We start from the raw sequence: 20146 nt of genomic DNA, 5'->3' as shown, positions 1-20146 counted from the left end.
GCAGTCTTCATGTTCTCTCACCCAGAGAGCTCAGCATTCTAGACCTGATTTTTTTCCCCCCTGTAGAAAGAAGGCCTAGCTTCCTGCTGAAAAATTTGCAGGCCACAGTGAGCAAAGGAATGGACAATAGGATAGTTGGGAAGATTGGCATGCATCCAATTCAGTGGGGGGAAGGGGAGGAAATTTACCTTTAAGAGCTGAGGCAGCCCAGAAGTCAGGAGTTCTTCCAGACTTGGAAAATGAGGGGCATGGAGGAGGTAGGTTCTGGATATTCAAGCCTGGGGGCATTGAATAGAAGGCGCCTCCACGGTATCCCAGGGTATGAAAGGTCTGCTGATAGGCTCAAGGGAGTGCCCTTGGGCTTTAGTTCCCACTACAGGATGTCAGTTCACCTTCCTGATTAGGTTAGAAAAACATTGCCTGGCAGGACTCTGAGTCACTTCCCCCAACAACAATATGTCTTCACAGAGGCCCAGACAGCACCTCAGCCCCTCCACAACCTCATACCCTCTCAGGAGTCCCAAGAGGCATAGGGACCTGGAAAAACTGAAAAGACTTCACAATCTGCCACCGACCCCCTTCCACTGCGCTTTCTAGACCTCTCATTCCACCCCTGCATGCTGGGCCTGGGCTCTGAATCCTCAGGGCCATCCTCCAGACTCTTAGAAAGCACTGGTCTCTCTATGCACCCTGGCACGTACAGCTGAGAGCATAAGCTGTTTCTCCTCTTGTGGAGAGACCACTTTGAATAAGAGACCGTGAGTGAATGAACAACCTCACATTTCTGGCACCTTGAAAAGTAAGGGAGATGCTCTGGAACAACTTGGCATATGAGTGTTGGAGTCAGACAATCAAAGATATGACTCTTGTAGCAATTTTGTTAGCTGTGTGATCTTGGGTGAATCACTTAAGATTTCTGTGATTTATTTATAAACTGGAAGCAGTACTACCTAGCTCATAGTGATTAAATAAGAAAATATGTATAAAACCTCTAACACAGTGCCAGGCAATTGGTAGGTGATTAAACAGGATTAAAACAGAGATATATAACTGAGGCAATTTGGAGCATGGACTATGGTGCTAGACCACCTGGGTTTGAATCTTGGGTCTGCTATTCAATAGTTTTGTGTTCTTAGGCAAACCACTGCCTATGTCTACCACAAAATTGTTTGATCTTTCTGTGCCTCAATTTCCTCATATATAAAATTGGTGTGTTAACAATGGACGCCTCACAGGGTTGTTCTCAAGACTAAACGAGTTAATCTTTATAACAAGTTTAGAGAAGTTCCTGATATGTGGTGAACTATTACTAAATGGTAGTTGCTATTATTATCATTATTGTTATTATTATTCTATGACCAAAAATGAGAAGAGCTGTAAAATGTTAGAAGCATGTTCTAGTATCTTACTACTTAAAGGATGATCTGTAGACCAGCAGATGGACATCACCTGGGAACTTGTCAGAAAGGCAAAATCTTGGGTCCCTCCCAGACGTCTGAGACCAAATTTGCATTTTAACAAGATTCCCCAGGGATTTCTATGCAATTAATGGTTTGGGAAGTATTGGACTCTAGATAACAGGACAAAGAGCTTCACTGGGGAAAGGTGAGTAATGGGAAGGTTGGGAAGGAAGAAAAACATCAGGGCTGGACAGTCTGAGGTAAGAACTGGAAGGCAAGAATTGGCTGGACAGACTGGACAGTCAGGGCAGGACAGACTTAACTGTCTGAGGTGAGAGCTAGGAGATGGGGATGGGATGTGGTCCAGCCAACCAGGTCAAAGCAAGGCTTTGGATAGCACGTGGAAGGCAAATCTGAGTTAGAATTGGCACAAATATCTCAGTTAGTGCCCTAATGAAAATCAGAAAAATAGGCACACATCCTTTGGGAGGATACAACCCCACATGTGCAAGACTTAATGAATGGAGCTCAGGTTCTATTTCAGTGTCTTCTATTCCATTTGACCAGGAGCTCTAGTTCAGTGTCCAATTTGCACAACCATGCTTTATGACTCTGGATAGAACAGAAGAACAGACACCAAGAAGACAGGAATATTCATCAACCCAACAAGGTATGTTGTGGTAGCCAGAGTCCAAGACAGCCCCTAATAATTTTTATCTTCTAGTATTGACATCTTTGTGTAGTCCATTCTCCATGTAAGGCTGCTTTGTGCAGCAAATAAGATAGAGTTGTTCCACCTTATCCACAAAGGATACATTCCAAGATCTCCAGTGGAAGCCTAAAACCACGGATAGTACTGAACCTTACATATATTATGTTTTTTCTGATACTACCTTTTATGAAGTTTAATTTATAATTTAGGCACTGTAAGAGATTAACAATAACTAATAATAATATAGATCAACTATAACAATATACTTTAATAAAAGTTATGTAAGATGTGGTCTCTCTCACTCTTTATTTCTCAAAATATCTTATTGTACAACTCCTCAAGTAACTGAAACCACAGAAAACCACACTGCAGATAAGGGGGTCTACGATATTGTGAAAATGCTGAAGTGTGACTTCTGAGGCTAAGTCATAAAAGACATTGTAGTTTCAGCCCGGCATGAGCGACACAGAAGACAGGTGATTTTTCCATTCTCAACTGAGGTACTGGGTTTATCTCACTAGGGAGTGCCTGACAATCAGTGCTGGTCAGCTGCTGCAGCCCGACCAGCCAGAGCTGAAGCAGGGCGAGGCATCCCCTCACCTGGGAAGTGCGAGGGGGAAGGGAATCCCTTTTCCTAGCCAGGGGAACTGAGACACACAACACCTGGAAAATCGGGTAAGTTCCACCCCAATACTGAGCTTTACCGAGGATCATAGCAAACGGGCACACCAGGAGACTATATCGCACACCTGGCCGGGAGGGTCCCATGCCCATGGAGCCTCCCTCATTGCTAGCACAGCAGTCTGGGATCTCGCAGCAAGGCAGCAGCGAGACTGGGGGAGGGGCGCCGGCCATTGCTGAGGCTTAAGTAGATAAAAAAAGCGGCTGGGAAGCTCTAACTGGGTGGAGCTCACAGCAGCTCAAGGAGTCCTGCCTGTCTCTGTAGACTCCACCTCTGGGGACAGGGCACAGCTAAACAACAGCAACAACAACAAAAAGCAGCTGAAACCTCTGCAAATACAAACGACTCTGACAGCTTTGAAGTGAGCAGTGTATCTCCCAACACAGAGGTTGAGATCTGAGAACGGACAGACTACCTGCTCAAGTGAGTCCCTGACCCCTGAGTAGCCTAACTGGGAGACATCCCCCACTAGGGGCAGATCGACATCCCACAGCTCACACAGTGGAGTACACCCCTGAAAGGAAGTTTTCATAGCAAGAATCAGACAGGTACACTCTCTGTTCAGCAATATTCTATCTTCTAAAGCCTCTGCTGATGACACCCAGGCAAACAGTGTCTGGAGTGGACCTCAAGCAATCTCCAACAGACCTACAGCTGAGGGTCCTGACTGTTAGAAGGAAAACTAACAAACAGGCGGGACACCAACACCAAAACCCCATCAGGACGTCACCATCATCAAAGACCAAAGCAGATAAAACCACAAAGATGGGGAAAAAGCAGGGCAGAAAAGCCGGAAATTCAAAAAATAAGAGTGCATCGCCCCCTACAAAGCAACGCAGCTCATCGCCAGCAATGGATCAAAGCTGGACAGAGAATGACTTTGACGAGATGAGAGAAGAAGGCTTCAGTCCACCAAACTTCTCAGAGCTAAAGGAGGAATTACGTGCCTAGTGCAAAGAAACTAAAAATATTGAAAAAAAAGTGGAAGAATTGATAACGAGAATAATTAATGCAGAGAAGGCCATAAACGAATGGACAGAGATGAAAACCATGACTCAAGAAATACGTGACAAATGCACAAGCTTCAGTAACTGACTCGATCAACTGGAATAAAGAGTATCAGCGATTGAGGATCAAATGAACGAAATGAAGCAAGAAGAGAAACCTAAAGAAAAAAGAAGGAAAAGAAATGAAGAAGGCCTGCAAGAAGTATGGGATTATGTAAAAAGACCAAATCTACGTCTGATTGGGGTGCCTGAAAGTGAGGGGGAAAATGGAACCAAGTTGGAAAACACTCTTCAGGATATCATCCAGGAGAACTTCCCCAACCTAGTAGGGCAGGCCAACATTCAAATTCAGGAAATACAGAGAACACCACAAAGATACTCCTCGAGAAGAGCAACTCCAAGACACATAATTGCCAGATTCACCAAAGTTGAAATGAAGGAAAAAATCTTAAGGGCAGCCAGAGACAAAGGTCGAGTTACCCCAAAGGGAAGCCCATCAGACTAACAGCAGATCTCTCGGCAGAAACTCTCCAAGCCAGAAGAGAGTGGGGGCCAATATTCAACATTCTTAAAGAAAAGAATTTTCAACCCAGAATTTCATATCCAGTCAAACTAAGTTTCATAAGTGAAGGAGAAATAAAATTCTTTACAGACAAGCAAATGCTTAGAAATTTTGTCACCACAAGGCATGCCTCACAAGAGATCCTGAAGGAAGCACTAAACATGGAAAGAAACATCCGGCACCAGCCACTGCGAAAACACACCAAAATGTAAAGACCATCGAGGCTAGGAAGAAACTGCATCAACTAACGAGCAAAATAACCAGTTAATATCATAATGGCAGGATCAAGTTCACACATAACAATATTAACCTTAAATGTAAATGAACTAAATGGTCCAATTAAAAGACACAGACTGGCAAACTGGATAAAGAGTCAAGACCCATCAGTTTGCTGTATTCAGGAGACCTATCTCACATGCAGAGACATACATAGACTCAAAATAAAGGGATGGAGGAAGCTCTACCAAGCAAATGGAGAACAAAAAAAAGCAGGGGTTGCAATCCTAGTCTCTCATAAGACAGACTTTAAACCATCAAAGATCAAAAGAGACAAAGAAGGCCATTCCAGAATGGTGAAGGGATCAATTCAACAGGAAGAACTAACTATCCTAAATATATATGCACCCAACACAAGAGCACCCAGATTCATAAAGCAAGTCCTTAGAGACTTACAAAGAGACTTAGACTCCCATACAATAATAATGGGAGACTTCAACACCCCACAGTCAACATTAGACAGATCAACAAGACAGAAAGTTGACAAGGATATCAAGGAATTGAACTCATCTCTGCAGCAAGCAGACCTAATAGACATCTCTAGAACTCTCCACCCCAAATCAACAGAATATACATTCTACTCAGCACAGCATCACACTTATTCCAAAATTGACCACATAATTGGAAGTAAAGCACTCCTCAGCAAATGTACAAGAACGGAAATTATAACAAACTGTCTCTCAGACCACAGTGCAATCAAACTAGAACTCAGGACTAAGAAACTCAATCCAAACCGCTCAACTACATGGATACTGAACAACCTGCTCCTGAATGACTACTGGGTACATAACGAAATGAAGGCAGAAATAAAGATATTCTTTGAAACCAGTGAGAACAAAGATACAACATACCAGAATCTCTGGGACACATTTAAAACAGTGTGTACGGGAAATTTGTAGCACTAAATGCCCACAAGGGAAAGCAGGAAAGATCTAAAATTGACACTCTAACATCACAATTAAAAGAACTAGAGAAGCAAGAGCAAACACATTCGAAAGCTAGCAGAAGGCAAGAAATAACTAAGATGAGAGCAGAACTGAAGGAGATGGAGACACAAAAAACCCTCCAAAAAATCAATGAATCCAGGAGTTGGTTTTTTGAAAAGATCAACAAAATTGATAGACCGCTAGCAAGACTAATGAAGAAGAAAAGAGAGAAGAATCAAATAGATGCAATAAAAAATGATAAAGGGGATATCACCACCGATCACACAGAAATAGAAACTACCATCAGAGAATACTATAAACACCTCTATGCAAATAAACTAGAAAATCTAGAAGAAATGGATAATTTCCTGGACACTTACACTCTCCCAAAACTAAACCAGGAAGAAGCTGAATTCCTGAATAGACCAATAGCAGGCTCTGAAATTCAGGCAATAATTAATAGTCCACTAACCAAAAAAAGTTCACAACCAGATGGATTCACAGCTGAATTCTACCAGAGGTACAAGGAGGAGCTGGTACCATTCCTTCTGAAACTATTCCAATCAATAGAAAAAGAGGGAATACTCCCTAACTCATTTCATGAGGCCAACATCATCCTGATACCAAAGCCAGGCAGAGACACAACAACAAAAGAGAATTTAAGACCAATATCCCTGATGAACACCGATGCAAAAATCCTCAATAAAATACTGGCAAACCGGATCCAGTAGCACATCTAAAAGCTTCTCCACCATGATCAAGTGGGCTTCATCCCTGGGATGTAAGGCTGGTTCAACATACGCAAGTCAATAAACGTAATCCATCATATAAACAGAACCAAAGACAAAAAACACATGATTATCTCAATAGATGCAGAAAAGGCCTTTGACAAAATTCAACGTCCCTTCATGCTAAAAATGCTCAATAAATTCGGTATTGATGGAACGTATCTCAAAATCATAAGAGCTATTTATGACAAACCCACAGCCAATATCATACTGAATGGGCAAAAACTGGAAAAATTCCCTTTGAAAACTGGCACAAGACAAAGACGCCCTCTCTCACCACTGTTATTCAACATTATATTGGAAGTTCTGGCCAGGGCAATCAGGTAAGAGAAAGAAATAAAGGGTATTCAAATAGGAATAGAAAAACTCAGATTGCCTCTGTTTGCAGATGACATGATTTTATATTTAGAACAACCCATCTCTCAGCCCAAAATGTCCTTAAGCTGATGAGCAACTTCAGCAAATCTCAGGATACATAATCAATGTGGAAAAATCACAAGCATTCTTACACACCAGTAACAGTAAAACAGAGAGCCAAATCATGAATGAACTTCCATTCACAATTGCTTCAAAGAGAATAAAATACCTAGGAATCCAACTTACAAGGGATGTAAAGGACCTCTTCAAGGAGAACTACAAACCACTGCTCAGTGAAATAAAAGAGGACAGAAACAAATGGAAGAACATACCATGCTCATGGATAGGAAGAATCACTATCATAAAAATGGCCATACTGCCCAAGGTCATTTATAGATTCAATGCCATCCCCATCAAGCTATCAATGACTTTTTTCACAGAATTGGAAAAAACTGCTTTAAAATTCATATGGAACCAAAAAAGAGCCCGCATCTCTGAGACAATCCTAAGCCAAAAGAACAAAGCTGGAGGCATCACACTACCTGACTTCAAACTATACTAAAAGGCTACAATAACCAAAACAGCATGGTACTGGTACCAAAACAGAGATATAGACCAATGGAACAGAACAGAGTCCTCAGAAATAACACCACACATCTACAGCCATCTGATCTTTGACATACCTGAGAAAAACCAGAAATGGGGAAAGGATTCCCTATTTAATAAATGGTGCTGGGAAAATTGGCTAGCCATAAGTAGAAAGCTGAAACTGGATCCTTTCCTTATTCCTTATATGAAAATTAATTCAAGATGGATTAGAGACTTAAATGTTAGACCTAATACCATAAAAACCCTAATAGAAAACCTAGGTAATACCATTCAGGACATAGGCATGGACAAGGACTTCATGTCTAAAACACCAAAAGCAATGGCAACAAAAGCCAAAATTGACAAATGAGATCTAAGTAAACTAAAGAGCTTCTGCACAGCAAAAGAAACTACCATCAGAGTGAAAAGGCAACCTACAGAATGGGAGAAAATTTTTGCAATCTGCTCATCTGACAAAGGGCTAATATCCAGAACCTACAAAGAACTCAAACACATTTACAAGAAAAAAACAAACAACCCCATCAAAAAGTGGGCAAAGGATATGAACAGACATTTTTCAAAAGAAGACATTCATACAGCCAACAGACACATGAAAAAATGCTCATCGTCACTGGCCATCAGAGAAATGCAAATCAAAACCCCAACGAGATACCATCTCACACCAGTTAGAATGGCAATCATTAAAAAGTCAGGAAAGAACAGATGCTGGAGAGGATGTGGAGAAATAAGAACACTTTTACACTGTTGGTGGGATTGTAAACTAGTACAACCATTATGGAAAACAGTATGGCGATTCCTCAAGGATCTAGAAGTAGAAGTACCATATGACCCAGCCATCCCATTACTGTGTACATACCCAAAGGATTATAAATCATGCTGCTATAAAGACACATGCACACGTATGTTTATTGTGGCACTATTCACAATACAAAGACTTGGAATCAACCCAAATGTCCATCAGTGACAGATTGGATTAAGAAAATGTGGCACATATACACGATGGAATACTATGCAGCCATAAAAATGGATGAGTTTGTGTCCTTTGTAGGGACATGGATGCAGCTGAAAACCATCATTCTCAGCAACCTATCGCAAGAACAGAAAACCAAACACCGCATGTTCTCACTCATAGGTGGGAACCGACCAATGAGATCACTTGGACTCGGGAAGGGGAACATCACACACCGGGGCCTATCATGGGGAGGGCGGAGAGGGGAGGGATTGCATTGGAAGTTATACCTGATGTAAATTACGAGTTGATGGGTGCTGACGAGTTGATGGGTGCAGCAAGCCAACATTGCACAGGTATACATATGTAACAAACCTGCATGTTTTCCACATGTACCCTAGAACTTAAAGTATAAAGAAAAAAAAAAGACATTGTAGTTTCAATCATGGCTATCTCTTGAATTACTTACTCTGTGAAAATCCAGGTGCCATGTCATGAGGACACTCAAGTGGCTCTAGAGAAAGACCCACATGGTTAAGAACTGAGGCCTTTCTACAGAAACTAACATTAATTTGCCAGTCATGTGGGAGAACCATTTTGGAATCGGATTCTCCAGTCTTAGTCAATGCTTCAGAGGACTATAATCCTGGCCAACATCTTGACTATAAAACCTCATGATAGACCCTAAAACAAAACCATCCAGCTAAGTCACTCCTGAATTCTAGACTCACAGCAATTGCACAGATAATGTTTATTATTCTTTTTAAGCGGCTAACTTTTGAGACATTTTGTAGTACAGTGATAGATAATGAATGCTGCAGGTTTTCAAAAGCCCAAAGTAGCCAGGGAAACCTTAAGAGCTAAAAGAGCTAGGCAAATACCCACAACATTGATAGCTATTTCTATTCACAAGCTAAATTCTCAGCCTGAATGAGTCCTCAGAGTTTATGTACACTATGCTCCAGGTTACATATGGGGAAACTGAGGCACAAGGGTACAAAGCCAGCTGGTGGCTAAGTGTGCCTGCCTCCCCATGTCTTTCTACTATCTGAGATCACAATGGACATCCAGATAGATCCAAGCCTACAAAGTTGGAAGCAGGAGGTAGTCAAGACAGCAGTTTCTTGAAGCATTGTGCAGCAATGCCTGGCAGAAGGGCAAACACCAGGTGAGGGCTATATGTCTGTCTTTTCTTTCCTCCTTCTCAGTTTCTTCTTCCTTCCTCCTCCTCCTCTTCCTCTTTCTTCTTCTTCTTCTTCTTCTTCTTCTTCTTCTTCTTCTTCTTCTTCTTCTTCTTCTTCTTCTTCTTCTCCTCCTCCTCCTCCTCCTCCTTCTTCTTCCTTTTCTTCTTCTTCTTCTTCTTCTTCTTCTTCTTCTTCTTCTTCTTCTTCTTCTTCTTCTTCTTCTTCTTCTTCTTCTTCTTCTTCTTCTTCTTCTTCTTCTTCTTCTTCTTCTTCCTTTTCTTCTTCTTCTTCTTCTTCTTCTTCTTCTTCTTCTTCTTCTTCTTCTTCTTCTTCTTCTTCTTCTTCTCTTCTTCTTCTTCTTCTTCTTCTCCTTTTCTCTCTTTCTTTCTCTCTCTCTTTAGCGCTCTCTCTCTCTCTCTCTGGTCTCGTCTGTCATCCCTCAAATCACCACTTGACACATGACTGCCCCAGTAACCACCAGATCCCCATATTATTATCTAAATAGTTATCTCCTTCTGCAGCCTAAGTTCCCTTCGTTGGCACAGGAAAAAAATGTGAAGCCCAAAGACAAAAGGAAAATTATGGGAGTGTGTTTCACAAGCTGACCACTTAGGTGTACATATTAAACATTTCTAGATCACTGCTACTGGCATGAATGTGCACATGGACAACTATCCCCAACTCTCAGCAGTACCCTGCTGCTGCCATTGCATGGGCACTCCACCGCACCACCACCACTGGTGCAGGTGTGTGCATGGATGCTGGTTCACCACCCTCACCAGTGTCCTGACCCTGTGAATGCATAGGGTCTCTGCCAAGTCACCACCACTGGTACAAATGTGGGCATGGACATTGCTGCTCCATTCCTGCAGGTGCCCCACCCGACTGATATGCATGCACCCTACTGCACCACTACACCTACAGGCACATGCAAGTGAGAACAGATCAAGCTCCCTCTGCCCTGATGAAGCACTTTGGCTGGCACTCACCATTGGAGTGTTGTTGCCAGTGGAGCAGGAACAACTTGGCCCCTTCAATGCAGCAGGTTCCTAACTTTTATAGGCCAGAGAACAAAGCTGGGGGCCCAGTACTAACCACTCTCCAAAGTTAGAATACGCAGTCTAGAAGTATTGAGCTGAGTCTTGGCTTCATAAAATCTTCCAGAAATGAAGCTAGTTCACTGAACTCAACTTATACCACAATTAAATTCTCAAGGGCATCAAAAAAGATAAAACAAAAAATTCCAAAGGACAGAAACTCCAAAAATTAAAGAAAAATTAGCCCACATATATGATAAAGAACAGGTGTGAGGTTCGGGCAACTCAAAAAGCCAGAATGTCTTCTTACCTCCAAATGACTGCACTAGTTCCCCAGTAATGTTTTTTAACCAGTCTGAAATGGCTGAAATGACAGACATAGAATTCAGAATATGGACAGAAACGAAGATCACTGGGATTCAGGAGGAAGTTGAAACCCAATCTAAGGAATGCTGGGAAGACAATAAAGCAATACAGGAGACAAAATGGCTATTTTAAGAAAGAAACAAATGAATGTGATAGAGCCGAAAAACTCATTAGAAGAATTTCATGGAGGGGCAGAGCAAGATGGCCGAATAGGAACAGCTCCAGTCTCCAACTACCAGCGCGAGTGACACAGAAGACCAGTGATTTCTGCATTTTCAACTGAGGTACTGGGTTCATCTCACTGGGGAGTGCCAGACGATCGGAGGTGGTCAGCTGCTGCAGCCCGACCAGTGAGAGCTGAAGCAGGGCGAGGCATCGCCTCACCTGGGAAGCGCAAGGGGAAAGGGAATCCCTTTTCCTAGCCAGGGGAACTGAGACACACAACACCAGGAAAATTGGGTAACTCCCACCCCAATACTGCGTTTTAAGCAAACGGGCACACCAGGAGATTATATACCACACCTGGCCGGGAGGGTCCCACGCCCACAGAGCCTCCCTCATTGCTAGCACAGCAGTCTGTGATCTGGCTGCAAGGCAGCAGTGAGGCTGGGGGAGGGGTGCCCAACCATTGCTGAGGCTTAAGTAGGTAAACAGAGCCTCTGGGAAGCTCGAACTGGGTGGAGCTCAAAGCAGCTCAAGGAAACCTGCCTGTCTCTGTAGACTCCACCTCTGGGGACAGGGCACAGCTAAACAACAACAAAAGCAGAAAGAAACCTCTGCAGACGTAAACGACTCTGTCTGACAGCTTTGAAGAGAGCAGTGGATCTCCCAACACGGAGGTTGAGATCTGAGAAGGGACAGACTGCCTGCTCAAGTGGGTCCCTGACCCCTGAGTAGCCTAACTGGGAGACATCCCCCACTAGGGGCAGTCTGACACCCCACACCTCACAGGGTGGAGTACACCCCTGAGAGGAAGCCTCCAAAGCAAGAATCAGACAGGTACACTTGCTGTTCAGAAATATTCTATCTTCTGCAGCCTCTGCTGCTGACACCCAGGCAAACAGGGTCTGGAGTGGACTTTAAGCAATCTCCAACAGACCTACAGCTGAGGGTCCTGCCTGTTAGACAGAAAACTATCAAACAGGAAGGACAACTACACCAAAACCTCATCATTACGTCACCATCATCGTCAAAGACCAGAGGCAGATAAAACCACAAAGATGGGGAAAAAGCAGGGCAGAAAAGCTGGAAATTCAAAAAACAAGAGGGCATCTCTCTTGGCAAAGGAGCGCAGCTCATCACCAGCAATGGATCAAACCTTGATGGAGAATGACTTTGATGAGATGAGAGAAGAAGGCTTCAGTCCATCAAACTTCTCAGAGCTAAAGGAGGAATTACGTACACAGCGCAAAGAAACTAAAAATCTTGAAAAAAGAGTGGAAGAATTGATGGCTAGAGTAATTAATGCAGAGAAGGTCATAAACGAAATGAAAGAGATGAAAACCATGACATGAGAAATACGTGACAAATGCACAAGCTTCAGTAACCGACTCGATCAACTGCAAGAGAGAGTATCAGCGATTGAGGATCAAATGAATGAAATGAAGTGAGAAGAGAAACCAAAAGAAAAAAGAAGAAAAAGAAATGAACAAAGCCTGCAAGAAGTATGGGATTATGTAAAAAGACCAAATCTACGTCTGATTGGGGTGCCTGAAAGTGAGGGGGAAAATGGAACCAAGTTGGAAAACACTCTTCAGGATATCATCCAGGAGAACTTCCCCAACCTAGTAGGGCAGGCTAACATTCAAATCCAGGAAATACAGAGAACACCACAAAGATACTCCTCGAGAAGAGCAACTCCAAGACACATAATTGCCAGATTCACCAAAGTTGAAATGAAGGAAAAAATCTTAAGGGCAGCCAGAGAGAAAGGTCGGGTTACCCACAAAGGGAAGCCCATCAGACTAACAGTAGATCTCTCGGCAGAAACTCTCCAAGCCAGAAGAGAGTGGGGGCCAATATTCAACATTCTTAAAGAAAAGAATTTTAAACCCAGAATTTCATATCCAGCCAAACTAGGTTTCATAAGTGAAAGAGAAATAAAATCCTTTACAGACAAGCAAATGCTTAGATATTTTGTCACCACCAGGCCTGCCTTACAGGAGACCCTGAAGGAAGCACTAAACATGGAAAGGAACAACCGCTACCAGCCATTGCAAAAACATGCCAAAATGTAAAGACCATCGAGGTTAGGAAGAAACTGCATCAACTAATGAGCAAAATAACCAGTTAATATCATAATGGCAGGATCAAGTTCACACAAAACAATATTAACCTTAAATGGAAATGGACTAAATGGTCCAATTAAAAGACACAGACTGGCAAACTGGATAAAGAGTCAAGATCCATCAGTCTGCTGTATTCAGGAGACCCATCTCACACGCAGAGACATACATAGGCTCAAACTAAAGGGATGGAGGAAGATTTACCAAGCAAATGGAGAACAAAAAAAAAGCAGGGGTTGCAATCCTAGTCTCTGATAAAACAGACTTTAAACCATCAAAGATCAAAAGAGACAAAGAAGGCCATTCCAGAATGGTAAAGGGATCAATTCAACAGGAAGAGCTAACTATCCTAAATATATATGCACCCAATACAGGAGCACCCAGATTCATAAAGCAAGTCCTAAGACACTTACAAAGAGACTTAGGCTCCCATACAATAATAATGGGAGACTTCAACACTCCACTGTCAACATTAGACAGATCAACGAGACAGAGAGTTAACAAGGATATCCAGGAATTGAACTCATCTCTGCAGCAAGCAGACCTAATAGACATCTATAGAACTCTCCACCCCAAATCAACAGAATATACATACTTCTCAGCACCACATCGCACTTATTTCAAAATTGACCACATAATTGGAAGTAAAGCACTCCTCAGCAAATGTACAAGAACAGAAATTATAACAAACTGTCTCTCAGACCACAGTGCAATCAAACTAGAACTCAGGACGAAGAAACTCAATCCAAACCGCTCAACTACATGGAAACTGAACAACCTGCTCCTGAATGACTACTGGGTACATAACGAAATGAAGGCAGAAATAAAGATGTTCTTTGAAACCAATGAGAACAAAGATACAACATACCAGAATCTCTGGGACACATTTAAAGCAGTGTGTAGAGGGAAATTTATAGAACTAAATGCCCACAAGGGAAAGCAGGAAAGATCTAAAATTGACACTCTAACCTGGCAATTAAAAGAACTAGAGAAGAAAGAGCAAACACATTCAAAAGCTAGCAAAAGGCAAGAAATAACTAAGATCAGAGCAGAACTGATGGAGATAGAGACACAAAAAACCCTCCAAAAAATCAATGAATCCAGGAGTTGGTTTTTTGAAAAGATCAACAAAATTGACAGACCGCTAGCAAGACTAATAAAGAAGAAAAGAGAGAAGAATCAAATAGAAGCAATAAAAAATGATAAAGGAGATATCACCACCGATCACACAGAAATAGAAACTACCATCAGAGAATACTATAAACACCTCTATGCAAATAAACTGGAAAATCTAGAAGAAATGGATAATTTCCTGGACACTTACACTCTTCCAAGACTAAACCAGGAAGAATTTGAATCCCTGAGTAGACCAATAGCAGGCTCTGAAATTGAGGCAATAATTAATAGCCTACCAACCAAAAAAAGTCCAGGACTAGACGGATTCACAGCTGAATTCTACCAGAGGTACAAGGAGGGGCTGGTGCCATTCCTTCTGAAACTATTCCAATCAATAGAAAAAGAGGGAATCCTCCCTAACTCATTTCATGAGGCCAACGTCATCCTGATACCAAAGCCTGGCAGAGACACAACAAAAAAAGAGAATTTTAGACAAATATCCCTGATGAACATCGATGCAAAAATCCTCAACAAAATACTGGCAAACAGGATTCAGCAACACATTAAAAAGCTTATCCACCATGATCAAGTGGGCTTCCTCCCTGGGATGCAAGGCTGGTTCAACATTCGCAAATCAATAAACATAATCCAGCATATAAACAGAACCAAAGACAAGAACCACATGATTATCTCAATAGATGCAGAAAAGGCTTTTGACAAAATTCAACAGCCCTTCATGCTAAAAACGCTCAATAAATTCGGTATTGATGGAACGTACCTCAAAATAATAAGAGCTATTTATGATAAACCCACAGCCAATATCATACTGAATAGGCAAAAACTGGAAAAATTTCCTTTGAAAACTGGCACAAGACAGGGATGCCCTCTCTCACCACTCCTATTCAACATAGTGTTGGAAGTTCTGGCTAGGGCAATTAGGCAAGAGAAAGAAATCAAGGGTATTCAGTTAAGAAAAGAAGAAGTCAAATTGTCCCTGTTTGTAGATGACATGATTGTATATTTAGAAAACCCCATTGTCTCAACCCAAAATCTCCTTAAGCTGAAAAGCATCTTCAGCAAAGTCTGAGGATACAAAATTAATGTACAAAAATCACAAGCATTCTTATACACCAGTAACAGACAAACAGAGAGCCAAATCATGAAGGAACTTCCATTCACAATTGCTTCAAAGAGAATAAAATACCTACGAATCCAACTTACAAGGGATGTAAAGGACCTCTTCAAGGAGAACTACAAGCCACTGCTCAGTGAAATAAAAGAGGACACAAACAAATGGAAGAACATACCATGCTCATGGATAGGAAGAATCACTATCATGAAAATGGCCATACTGCCCAAAGTAATTTATAGATTCAATGCCATCCCCATCAAGCTACCAATGACTTTCTTCACAGAATTGGAAAAAACTGCTTTAAATTTCATATGGAACCAAAAAAGAGCCCGCATCTCCAAGACAATCCTAAGTCAAAAGAACAAAGCTGGAGGTATCACGCTACCTGACTTCAAACTATACTACGAGGCTACAGTAACCAAAACAGCATGGTACTGGTACCAAAACAGAGATATAGACCAATGGAACAGAACAGAGCCCTCAGAAATAATACCACACATCTACAGCCATCTGATCTTTGACAAACCTGAGAGAAACAAGAAATGGGGAAAGGATTCCCTATTTAATAAATGGTGCTGGGAAAATTGGCTAGCCATAAGTAGAAAGCTGAAACTGGATCCTTTCCTTATTCCTTATATGAAAGTTAATTCAAGATGGATTAGAGACTTAAATGTTAGACCTAATACCATAAAAACCCTAATAGAAAACCTAGGTAGTACCATTCAGGACATAGGCATGGGCAAAGACTTCATGTCTAAAACACCAAAAGCAATGGCAACAAAAGCCAAAATTGACAAATGAGATCTAAGTAAACTAAAGAGCTTCTGCACAGCAAAAGAAACTACCATCAGAGTGAAAAGGCAACGTACAGAATGGGAGAAAATTTTTGCAATCTACTCATCTGACAAAGGGCTAATATCCAGAACCTACAAAGAACTCAAACAAATTTACAAGAAAAAAACAAACAACCCTATCAAAAAGTGGGCAAAGGATATGAATAGACATTTTTCAAAAGAAGACATTCATACAGCCAACAGACACATGAAAAAATGCTCATCATCACTGGCCATCAGAGAAATGCAAATCAAAACCACAATGAGATACCATCTCACATCAGTTAGAATGGCAATCATTAAAAAGTCAGGAAAGAACAGATGCTGGAGAGGATGTGGAGAAATAGGAACACTTTTACACTGTTGGTGGGATTGTAAACTAGTTCAACCATTGTGGAAAACAGTATGGCGATTCCTCAAGGATCTAGAACTGGATATACCATATGACCCAGCCATCCCATTACTGGGTATATACCCAAAGGATTATAAATCATGCTGCTTTAAAGACACATGCACATGTATGTTTATTGCAGCACTATTCGCAATAGCAAAGACTTGGAATCAACCCAAATGTCCATCAGTGACAGACTGGATTAAGAAAATGTGGCACATATACACCGTGGAATACTATGCAGCCATAAAAAAGGATGAGTTTGTGTCCTTTGTAGGGACATGGATGCAGCTGGAAACCAGCAAAACTTAGCAAACTATCACAAGAACAGAAAACCAAACACCGCATGTTCTCACTCATAGGTGGGAACCGACCAATGAGATCACTTGGACTCAGGAAGGGGAACATCACACACCGGGGCCTATCATGGGTAGGGGGGAGGGGGGAGGGATTACATTGGGTGTTATACCTGATGTAAATGACGAGTTGATGGGTGCTGACGAGTTGATGGGTGCAGCACAGCAACATGGCACAAGTATACATATGTAACAAACCTGCACGTTATGCACATGTACCTTAGAACTTAAAGTATAATAACAATAAAAAATAAATTTAAAAAAATAAAATCTTAAAAAGTAAATAAATAAATAAAAATAAAATAACCAAAAAAAAAAAATAAAGAAGCTTTAGAAAGCTGTATCACTTTATCTTCCTGTTTTTCTGCCATGTGAGGGTTTAGTAACAAAGCATCATTAATGAGGAATGGTGTCTCATCAGACACTGAACATTCTGGTTTCTTGATCTTGGAATTCCCGGCTTCCAGAACAGTGAGAAAATAAATTTATATTATTTATAAATTACCCAGTCCATGATGTTTTGTTGTAGCAGCACAAATGGAGTGAGACTGAGACATGGTTCTTTCCTTGGAAAGAGGAAGTTGGTCGAGGCAAATACACATTTCTCTTTTTGACAGTCGTAGCACTTCTCCTCTTATCTCTGTTCCATTGTTTCAGGGCCTTGTTTATCTCTTTAGATGTTTTCAATGAATCCTTGAAATATTAATAGATAAAATTTAGGCATAGTACCCACCTTTTAAGCTGTAACTTTGTGGTGCAAAAGCATTTGAATTTTCTTTCCTAATATTGACAATGAAAAACCTTCCTAAGTAAAAGCAAGCCAGTGTACAATTTCTCTTGGCTTTTAAGGTTTCCACTGAAAAGTCTACTGTTATCCTGATGGGGTTTCCTTTGTCGATGATCTCTCTTTATTCTCTAGCAGACTTTAAGTTTTTTTCTTTATCATAGACCTTGAAGAGCCTTGTGTCTATATAGCTTGGTGAGGTTTATTTTGTATAACATCCCACAGGTTTTCTCTAGATTTCTTGTGTCTAGAAGTCTGCTTCTCTAGTAAGGTAAGGGAAGTTTTCTTGAATTATTTTTTCAATTTTGTTTTTCAGATTGTTTACTTTTTCTTTCTCTCAGGAATTTCAGTAATTTATAGATTATTTTTTGCTGTACATAGTCCCATATTTCTCAGATATCTTGTTCATTTTTTAACATTATTTGTTTCTTAATTTTTGTCTAACCAGGTTAACTACAAAAACCATCTTCAAGCTCTGATATTATTTCTTCTGCTTGATACAGACTATTGATCAAGCTCTTAGTTGAATTTTGGAATTCCTTAAGGAAGTTTGCCAATTCCAAAAGCTCTGATTGATTTCTTTTTAAAATGTTAATCTTTTGTTTATTTCTTTAATTACTTTAGAAGATTCTCTTTGTTTATTTTTTGAATCAGAGTCCATTTTATTCCAATTCTTCAAAATTTATACTTAATATGTGGTTTCCAAAGTTTAAGTCACTCTTTACATAACAGTTTGATTCTTTCATTTTTCTTTTACAGTTTTTTTTTTATCTTTTCTTTACAGTTCTTCAGTAGAAGCCAGAATCTTGAGTTGCCCAATTAGGAACCTCTGACCTGCTATTCTTATTAAATTTCTTCTCAATATTCATGGCCAAAATCTGGCTTCTAAAAGGAAGGTGTTTGGTCTTTTTAATCACTTGCTGATAGGGTGAGACTGCATTGTTACCCAAAACCACATGACCTAATTTGGAATCAATATTGGCACCCAAGATTGCATTTCTTATTAATTTTCTAATTAAATTTACAATTTACCTTTCAGCTTCTTCTGGAGTCACGTTCAATTTATCTGCCAACATGTTAATGCTGATAAACCGATGGATGCAACAGAAAGTCTCAAATATGAAGAGATGAGCATTTTCAGTGAAATCCTCAAGACAAGTCGCCAAGAAGAAATCATTCACAAGCACTCATTCACATTCCCTCAGCTTTTTCTGAGCTCCATCAAAGTCAAAGTTAACATATAAGCATTCAACAAATTCTGTAACTGGGTTTTTATATGTGTAAGACTCCTGTTGAGTAACTTTAACTAGATCTTTTTGCACCTGTTGACATTTTCAAACATCCTTGCTTGTTATGACTGCTGTAGTCAAATAGCAAAAACTGTGTGGACACATTGTCTGAATTGCTTTAAAGATACCATGGCTGGTAAGAAAGAGATCAATAATATTGTGAAGAATTCTGGGGTGATTGAAGAAAACAAGAAGAGACCAGTTAATGAGTCATGTTTTCTGCTGAAGAGACTGGAGTGGAGAACTCACAGAATTATTATCTATCTTCTCTTTTGACCATGTAAGGTCTCCCATGGCTGCATCGCAATTCCACATTAAGATTTCAGAGGCCAGCTTTCCCCAGAGTGAATTTAAAGCATTTCTATCTGTTGCTGGAACCAACACACTAAAAAAACACAGATATTCTGCTGCTCCTGAGTAACTCCCACATTCATTTTGAAATTGTGCATATGTGTAGAGCATATCTAAATATTCCTGTCTAAAACCATGCTTGTCCACCAGGTAGTCAAAGAGCATCCTACCATCCCTTGTTGACTTCATTTACCTTGTAATTTCTGGATCTTCAAACAGCTTCACAATTGGTTCTGTTTCTGCCTGAAGCTGTTTTAGTTGTGCAACAATTGTGGTTGTTTCCTCTCTCAAAGCCTGAGGAACATCATCAGAATAAAAGTTTTTGTATACATCCATAGCGAAGTCTATCATGTTAGTGTTACTAAGAAGGTCCAATTTACCTTGTATTTATTCCTTTTCGTTATATATCTCCTTTACAGAGAGAAACTCAAAGAGTGGTAAGACTAGATGCCGATCCAAAAAGTGGGCAATGTGAGTAGTCAAGTTGTACTCTGCCATCTTGCCAAAGAAAAAAAGAAGATTCCCTTTGTTGATTTTAACCCTTGTCTTGGATTTCTTTGAGCTTCTATTCAACTCATGCTATGAAATTTTTATCTGTCATTTCTGGGTTTCTGTTTTGGTTAGGGGACATTGCTAGAGAGCTAATGCAATGCATTATTTCTGTCACTATGTTCAGATTATTATGGTGCCAGAATTTTTGCACTGGATTTTTCTCTTCTAAACACAACGGCACATTTAATGTTTGTAATTATTT

The 20146-nt window shown here is 40.6% G+C and overlaps 1 pseudogene; it reads right to left on the bottom strand.

Annotated features, from left to right (window-relative positions):
• Positions 1–18453: 18453 nt before the first annotated feature.
• Positions 18454–19890, bottom strand: LOC105476712 (eukaryotic translation initiation factor 3 subunit E pseudogene; annotated as a pseudogene).
• Between the last annotated feature and the right edge of the window lie 256 nt (positions 19891–20146).

This window comes from Macaca nemestrina, chromosome X (genome assembly GCF_043159975.1).
Source record: "Macaca nemestrina isolate mMacNem1 chromosome X, mMacNem.hap1, whole genome shotgun sequence".
Classification (NCBI taxonomy): Eukaryota; Metazoa; Chordata; class Mammalia; order Primates; family Cercopithecidae; genus Macaca; species Macaca nemestrina.
This window is presented reverse-complemented; position numbering and strand designations above follow the sequence as displayed.